The sequence below is a fragment of the Apteryx mantelli genome, chromosome 6 (assembly GCF_036417845.1).
Source record: "Apteryx mantelli isolate bAptMan1 chromosome 6, bAptMan1.hap1, whole genome shotgun sequence".
Classification (NCBI taxonomy): domain Eukaryota; kingdom Metazoa; phylum Chordata; class Aves; order Apterygiformes; family Apterygidae; genus Apteryx; species Apteryx mantelli.
The window spans coordinates 6,006,372-6,014,996 of NC_089983.1; the positions used below are offsets into that span (position 1 = coordinate 6,006,372).

Below are 8,625 nucleotides of genomic sequence, written 5' to 3' on the forward strand. Positions count from 1 at the left end.
TGAGGGCTGGGAATGCTGCTTGCAGGACACCAGCTAATGCCTCTTCTCATCAGTTGATGTTCTCCTTCCTAAAATCCTCGGGGCAGGGGAGAATTTACCTGTCTGTAAATGGAGCATCTCTTGGCTGGTACATGACCGCTCTTCACTCCCTTGAAGCCCACTGTCACTGTCCCCACCACTCCATCCAGGTCTGCACTAGAAGAGTCGCAGTAGCTTTTCTAGGCTAGAATAAAGCCAGCACTGCTTTACTGAACATCCGCCCGCAATACTGAGCAAAGCATTTGCAAACTGAGTTTATACAGGGGGCCTTGCTGAGAAAGGAAGGCAACTTCTTCAAAAAATAAACAACCCAACCCAAAACTTGAACCTTCCTAGCACAGTAAAAGTACAAATCCGGAGACCAGAAGAAAGACTTGGAAGTTTTACGGTAAGTTATTTCACACTTTAAAAATGAACGCCACCCTGGAAACACTTTCACTATGTACAGGGACAAGGGAGTCTGAATTGCAAATCAGCCAGAAAAGCAAAGGCACATTATCAAAATCTAATGGAGGAAGGAGGACGGGAAAAAAGAGAGTGGGGGTCCTTTATCTTGCTCTCAAGCTTTTCTTTACAACCCCTTAGGAGCAGAAGTATGCTGAAATAACTTGACTCCCAGAGCTGAGACTTGCAGTGTTTGGTGCTTTTCATCAAGAATTGCCAAATGGATCAGCAGGCGGCAATGCTCTCTGAAGAGATTAGTCTAACCCCAAACCACATAAAAAACAAGCAACTCTTTCGAAAGAATACAACAGGCAATTAATAAACTCTGCCTCCAATATGAGAAAACAGCCTTGTGTATTGGCTGATCAAAAGAAATGGAGAGCTTAAGAGTCCTATACCAGAGACAAAGTTGTTATAAAGACAGTGTAACACTTAACTGATGCCCCAGGGCTATTGAAAAAAATTAAGAAACCCAGACCAGAATGAGAACCATGGAGAGGAGAAACACCAAGGGCAGCCCTTGCCTCCTCAGAAGTCATCCTTCAGGGAGCATGGCTCTGCAGATAGCTGCAGTGTTATTGGAAAAGGAATGTCACCTGAGCATTAAATAAAAAACAGATCCTACCATCTGATCTGCTGGAAGCAATTCTCTTTGCCTTGCTTAGAAAGCCAAGTCTCTGGGCTGGAAGGAAAGGAGCTTGTCAGGACATGCATATGCCCACTGAAGTACCTGCTAGAATTAGCCAAAGAAAGTTACAGGTCCTGCAAGTGCCTTTTTTTTTTTTAATGCATTATTTATGGCTACCGAATGAACTCAGGCTGCAATTCACACTTCTGAAATTAATAAACCCTGCAGCTTACTAATTAGAAGCAAAGTTGTCCTTGCATCCCTGTACGAACCCTTCAAGTCTTTCCGGGACACAAATCAGATGCATCCCCTCCGCAAGGAACACTAGGGAAGAAACAGCCCTCCCACTGCTCCCTGACATGCCTCATGCTTTCCGATATCACTCCACGGTTTTCTTTTAAGTCACGTCCATGGCTGATCATAGGCTTCCTCGTGAGGCGCCGAGAACGCTGTCCATGTGCTCTTTGTCCTAGCCAAGGCTGGCACAATGCTTTTGATGTCCTCCAACAACGGGACTCCTGTGCCTAAATGCTGGCCCGTTAGGAGGGTTAATACAATGATTGTTCACTCGGCACTTGCGCACAACGAGTAAGCGAACAGTGGCTGGCAAACCACGCTGACGGATAAAACAAAGCATCCCCGTTCACGTGGTGACCAGGAACACGCTCCAAAAACAGAGGCCAGAATCCAAATGAAATGAAGGATATTTGTTCAGCACTTTTTAAGCTGAAGCCTCATTTTGTAAGTTTTAGGCAGCAGCCTAAATTGGTCCATCAGCTGGCACGGGCAGCAGAGACCTCTCAGGTATCAAGGAGGGGAAGCAGCATCGCCCAGTAGGCAGGGAAGAGCCAGTGGCCCTGGGCTGTACTCCCAGCTCTTCAGCCTCACAGGCTCTGGATAAAAGCCTGCAGAAACCAAGTTGCAGGAGATCATCCATCTTCCGGACCAGGCTCTCTCTTATAAGTATAGATAAGGGCCCGCTACAATGAACCAATCAGCCTGGCAAAGGGCGTCAGGTATAACAGTGCCGTAAGGAGCAGGCTATCCATTTGGGATGCAGGGAAACATGCACTATGGATTATGAAAGCTACCAATGAAGCCTGACATTTGTCCTGTCCCATTGCCTCCAGGAATTCCCAGGCGAATGAATGACCAACCTCACAGCACCGGGCAGCTTTTCCTGGGCAGCTGCCCACAGGGCCAGCTGGTCCAGAACGGCACCGCAATGCTCCTGTCCCCACCAGCGACCTCCCTCCAGTTTGGCCTAGGTGTCCTGGTATCCAGGACGGCCAAAACCACTTGACCAAGAGCCTTTTGTTTCCATGTAAGAGCAATCCAGACCAAAAGCCCTGCAAGGGTGATGGCGGCGATGGATATTTCTTGTGGTTAATGAACATAAGTACATTTTTCCAGCAGACTGATTCTACTCTTTTAAACTCAGCTCGGCAAGGGAACCTGTACTGCACCCCTCCACCCGGTCATGCTGCCAGAGGATCAAATGCCCTCCCAGGAGGGCAATGCAGAACAGCAACACACAGCAAGGGCCGCCCTTTGCTGAGTAACATTTCAGCAAGCACTGCTAGCTTCCCCCCCCCACATAACCCAAAGCCTGCTCTTTGCAGGGACGGCACAGCCCTGACCTGCTGGAAACGCCCCCCAGCTTCCTAACCATCTCTCGGGGAACATGCAGAGCAGTTTGCAAAGCTCAGGTATTTTCAGAATGAATTTGGAAAAGGTTAGAAAATACAGGTGCCAACCAGAAGGCGAGAGACTCGGAGGTGAGATCACGCCTGCATTTATTCCTCTGTTTATTTCAAGGGCAGTTGCCTTCAGAAATCCACCTACCAAACCAGAATGCAATGCAACTTTCAGACCTCTTCAAAATAATAAGTAGCATGCAAATTCCACTTTATAGCCTGACCTCCCCAGCTGTTAGTTTCCTCTGCGCAGACAGGCTTCTGTGATGAAAAGCTTCTTGCTGTATTTAAATGCTTTTCTTATTAAAAAAGACAATAACAGTTTCTAAACCATCTCCTTGACAAAGATACGAGCTCTCCCAAGCAACCCCAGCAGGCTAAAATAAATATTTTGTTTCACAAATAGTTTTCTTCTCATTAAAAGGAAAATATAATTACAATGTCAAGCACAGAGTCAAGGAATGGCTTGCAATCGCTCTGCGAGGCACCACACTGATGGTTATTCGATTAAAAGTAACAATGCTTTTATTTTTTAAAGAACACAGTCTCTTCTATGGCTCGCTCAGAGATTTTCTGGAAAGCCAACGTCTCCGGTGGCAAACTTCCCACCGGGCACCCTGTCACCAGGCGGTGTCCTGCATTCAGCAGAGCTGCTTCATCACTCAAAAGCCATCGAGCAATCCCTTTCCAACCCAGCCCATGTCACCAGCTGCAAGCAGCAAGCTAAGACCACAGACGACCAAATCCACTTTTCGCCTGTGCCCAGGGGAGGCCAGGCAGCACGGTGGGTAAAGCACTGCCAGTACCACCACCAGCATGCTGCACGGCTCTGGGCAAGTGCCACTGGGGAGACGGGGAGTCAACGATCAGTAGAGATCGCCCAGGGGCGCAGACCTCCACAGCAAGCCTTTGTAAGGTGCCGGCGATCAAACTGATGGAAAGGCCAAAAGAAAGTAGCGTATCACTATGCAAGACTTTGCACAAGGGCACCTGTGCAAGGATTCGGTGCCAAGAGCAAGGGCCCGGCCCAGAAAGAGGTTAAACCCACCTCTTCCAGAGCTGAGAGTCACCAAAACGTTTATTTACAGCTCCTGAAGCAACCTCTGTACTACCAACCATACAGCCACACTCAGCGTGCTATTGAGCAGCGCTGCTTTTAAGAGCAGCGTCTCACATTCGTTTTAGAGTTAATGGCTTGCAGCGTCGCTGATTACCAGGGGATTCACCCATGAAGAAACGGCACTGTGTCACTCCCCTCACAGTGACCATCACCTCCCTCGATCCCCAACAGCTCCCAGGCAAAATCATCACCCTTTTGCTCTCCTTATCCAGGATGCTGACTCAGCCACGTCTGCGATCGTGCCCTTTGCTTTCCGTCCTTCAATGGACTTGGTGAGGCAAGGAGATTAGAGCTACACACAAAATCAGATGACGGCCAGGCTCTTATTTTACCAGACATTGCAGAAGCCTATTATTCTCAATATCAGGGGTTTTTTTTAGTACGTTAACATCATGTTGCTGCATTAGCAGTTAGGCACTAGGAAACACAGGACAAGTCCTTCTTCCAGAGTGGATAAGGATGTTTTTCCATCTAGACACAGAAGCTGTCGACAGGACATACACCTCCCTTCACCTTTTACCGAAAATACAAGCTGGTACTGCTCAAATTATCATTTGCCATAATTTGATTATTGCAAATCTCAGGTAGCATTAGCCAGAAATAGCTTGGAAATAGGAAAGGCAGATTCAAAAAGCAACTATTTGCACTTCCACTGTGTAAAGTCTGGGCTGCCCCCATTGGCATAAAGTGACTGTCTCAACCACAGCTCAGGAGAGCTCACAGAAACAAGATAAGCACCATGATTCACCATCGCTGCGAAGGAGGCAAGGGTCTCCAGCCAAAAGGATAAGGGTCCTGACATAACATTGCACTGAGCTGGGGAAGTCCTTGATGCAGGACAAGAAGTTTTCCCTGAGCTGCATGTGTTTAGAGGACCGGGGGGGGGGGGGGTGCAAGGGGACGCCAAGGGCATCATATACACTTATTCTGCACTTACACTCCTCCTAAGCATCCCCTTCTGGCGACTGTCAGAGCATGGATGCTGCGCTAGACATTTGCACGCTATTATATCCACATACCTTTACAGATAACACAGGCTCCGTAACCGAAACTGATAAAATACATATGACAGCAGCTTCCCCATGACAGACCCAGGGGTTAACCGAATACGCAAAACAGCACACTAATGTCATGGTCTCCACCATCCTGTTCACATCACAGGAGCCCTTGCTCCAGCTGTAAATAACACTGATCTGCCTGCACTCCCTGGAAGACTGAAAGGACACCATGTCTGGTATCACCGGTATGCCGAATGCGAGGGAGGAAGAGCATCCACAGTCAGTTCATGCCCAGATCTTGACCTGCTTCAGACAAGCTCAATGAAGCCTAGGCAGCCGTGCTATTTCCAAACAGCTCAGAGCCAAGGTACGCACTCTTCAGCAGCTTTATTCTGCTTTTTCACCAGAACAGGGCATAAAGCAAGACTCGTGGAGCCAGTACACCTTGGACTGGCAGCAGCGTTACACAATGGCACAGCTCCCAGGAGCGAGGCACCAGGAAGCCCAAAGTAACTACCGACAGCATCAGCTGCCCAGAAGGTGTACCCCAGCATCAAAGGCTAAGGCTGCGACACATCGCCCACGTCACCAGCTCGCATCTCTCTGCATAACCCACCTTCTGCACAAGTTGTCATCTCCTGCCTAATCGCCAGCCTACAAGCCATCCTGTCACAAAGGCAGCGGCTCACGATGCCACCTGACATGCTTGGTCCTGGAGGTGTTGCAGAGAGAGTTAAGTGTCTGCAGGAGCACCACAACACCGGAGGCTCCTGTGCGGTCACATATGTCCACTTTCCCACCGCGTGCATTTGAAGTCCTGCTCACCCACATTCACCAGCACAATGCAAACATTAAAATTGGGATGTGAAGGAGATAAAATATCTTACGCATTCACCACGGTCAAAGTGCTGGAAGTTGGGAGCTGCAGATAAACACTGTCAACTCCTACCTTTGCAGTCTAAAGCTTTTGAGAAGTGGTCCCCACGCGGAGCACACCCTCTCTAAGCCTACGGATAAAGACTACCTTCAGCAAGCACCAGCATGAACCTGCCCACGGGGCTCCGGGTATGGCTATCTGCTCATTCTGCTGCCTCCCTGGCTCGCCGAGAGGGCCTGGGGCTAGCATGGTCCTTTGGGAGAAAAGTGCTGCTCCACTGCCAGCTCGGCCCGTTATTTTTCCACCTTGCGCTCTTTCCACACTTGATTTTCAAAGCCACACCTACCATCTTTTCGATGGCTGTAGCAACGGCTAAGCCGGCGGTGAGTGTGTTAACCCCTCACGAGGGAAGTTTGGCTTGGCAGGGCGATACGGGAGAGGCCCCGGACAGGAACGTGCAAATTGGTGTTTCCTCACCGAAAACCTCTTCATCTGACAAAAGCTAACACCAGCCTGATCCACACAGCAACGGCCACAAACAAATCCCTGCCTGAGGGATTGCCCTCTCTCCAGGGAAAATCCTTCACACCGCTGATTTGCCTGGCTCATAAATAAAGCCCAGACTGGCTGCAGGATGCATGTCCCCAGCAGCACCAAACCATTGCGCACCTTCTCCTCTCTGCCCCCATCCGAAGTCCAGCAAGAGCAAAGGGCTCTTTGCTGCATCCCGTAAGGTCGGTAACTCCCGGGCCGATGGACACAACGTACCACCGCACCTTTGTCAGCACTTCCACTGCTTGCACCCAGCCTTGGGTGAGCAGTATCTCCTGCTTGCAATATCTCCCCGGGGCACCATGCAAGGAGCAAAAGGATCGGTGGGGAGCAAGAGGGGAACCGGGGAAGACAAACGCAGACGCTCTCTCCATCGCTCTTTTACTTTTTTGGAAAGGGAGGATTAGTTTTAAGGAAATGCTACGGTAAAGCAGTCAGGATCACGGGAGACCAAGCCAGCTTCAAAAGCGAGGACGCGAAACCTCTGCAAACACAGCGGCACAGTCCCATCAGCCTGAGGGGTCAGCCGCAGCTCCTAACACGAGGAGCGAAATGCTCTGCTTTCTGGCAGTGCCGCTGCCCTTGCGATTCCCACGAGGCCAAGCCCAAACCGGGCAACCCCCCGGGAGACACAGCCAGTGCGACGCTGATAAAAACAGGAAAGCCCCAAACTCCCAGACCCCAGAGAACACGTTTCAACCAGGACAACGAGATCAGGAAGAAAAAGCAGCGCTGTCTCCTCCAGGCTCAGCTGCGCAACACGCTAACAAGTTTAAGGACCAGACACACGAGGAAACGCTCGCGCGGTGTTTCTGGGGAAGGCCGGGTCAGGGCGCCGCGCAGAAAGCCCGTGGCATCCCCACCGCTACGCCAGGCTCCCTCCCAAGCCAAACTCGCGGGGGTGCGGGCTGGCGGGCGCCCCGAGCGGGCAGGGCGCCCCGAGGCGCGCGCGCGGCCCCGCCGCAGCCCCCGGCCGCGGGCAGCGCTCGCACCCGCCCCACGCGCGGGGCTCCCCGAGGTGTGTGCGCGCGCGTGGCGAGGCTCCGCGCGGGCGTGGGCCGCCCCGGGGCCGCGCAGGGCTTCCCCCGCGGGCACGGCGGGGCGAGCAAGCGCGGGGAGCCGCCCGCGCCGGGGTCCCGCCGCCCGCCCGCCCGCCCGCCCCCGCTGCTGCTGCTGCTGCTGCTGCCCCGCCACAAACTTCTCCCTCACGGCTGCCGCGGCGCCGCCCCGGGGCCAGCCCTGCCCGCCCCGCGGCGAGCATCCCGCCGGCGCCCGGCCGCGGGGGAGCGCCCGCCCGCTCGCTCACTCACCCTCCCTCCCTCACGCCGGTCTCCAGCCCGGCGGCGGCAGCAGCGGCGGCGGCAGAAACCCCAGAGCGGGTGGCGGCTCGCGCCTCTCCGGCCGGGCACGGAGCCGCGCGCCCCGCCCCGTCGCTGACGTCACGGGGCGGGGCCGCGCGCCCGCCCCGCGGGGAGCGGGGGGAGTACTGGCGCTCGCGCCCCCGCGCGAGGGGCGCCCTTGTGTAAAGGAAGCGTGCACAGAGGGAGCCATGTGCCTGTGCCAACGGGTGTCGTTGTGCAGAACACTGCCCCGGGGGATATAGGAGCGTCCTCGTGCACAGGAGTGTCTTCGTGCGAAACAAGAGTTTGCAGCTGGTATGGGAGCGTCCTTGTGCAAAGGAGAGTCCTCATGCAAAAGAAGCCTGTGGGAACGTCCTTGTGCCAAGGGGTGTCTTCATGGAAAACCATGCACGGGGGCTTTGCAGGAGAGCCGTTGCACACGGGAGAGCCCTTGTGCGGAACACTTCCGTGTGGGATGGGACACCCAGCAAGACAGTCGGTGTGCCGCGGTGCGGAGGTGTGGACATCCCTGCAGCACCATCCCGTCTTGCTGCCGCCCAGGGCAGCAAATACAAATAAGAATTCAGCGGGGGGTGGCTGCATTCAAGCCGTTTACCTCCTAGACCGGCGAATTTAGCTTTTATGATTTTTTTGCATTTTCACGTGCCTTTGTTAAGCAAGTGAAGCGGCAGGCGCAGCACATCCCCCTGCAGCCAGCATCCCAGCCGCTCTTCCCCAAAGGCACCTTGGCTGAGGAGCCCCCAGTTGCTTTCTGAAGCCATTAAAAAAAGAAAAAAATCCAGGTATTTTTTCACTTAGGGTTATGTCCTTTTATTTTACACCTGCTGAAAGAGGTGTGTAATACATGTACATATAATAAATCCCTCTTTTCTGGGGTTCCAGTAGGTTGCCAGCTATTAGACACTCTTC

The 8,625-nt window shown here is 52.9% G+C and overlaps 1 protein-coding gene across 3 annotated transcripts in view; it reads right to left on the reverse strand.

The window, feature by feature from the left end:
• Nucleotides 1–7,718, reverse strand: part of SH3BP4 (SH3 domain binding protein 4) — a 67,694-nt gene extending 59,976 nt beyond the window's left edge. For all 3 annotated transcript variants that reach the window (XM_067298669.1, XM_067298668.1, XM_067298670.1), the window contains exon 1: nt 7,666–7,718. The gene's annotated coding sequence lies outside the window, so the exon portion shown is untranslated. The remainder of the gene's footprint in view (nt 1–7,665) is intronic.
• Between the last annotated feature and the right edge of the window lie 907 nt (nt 7,719–8,625).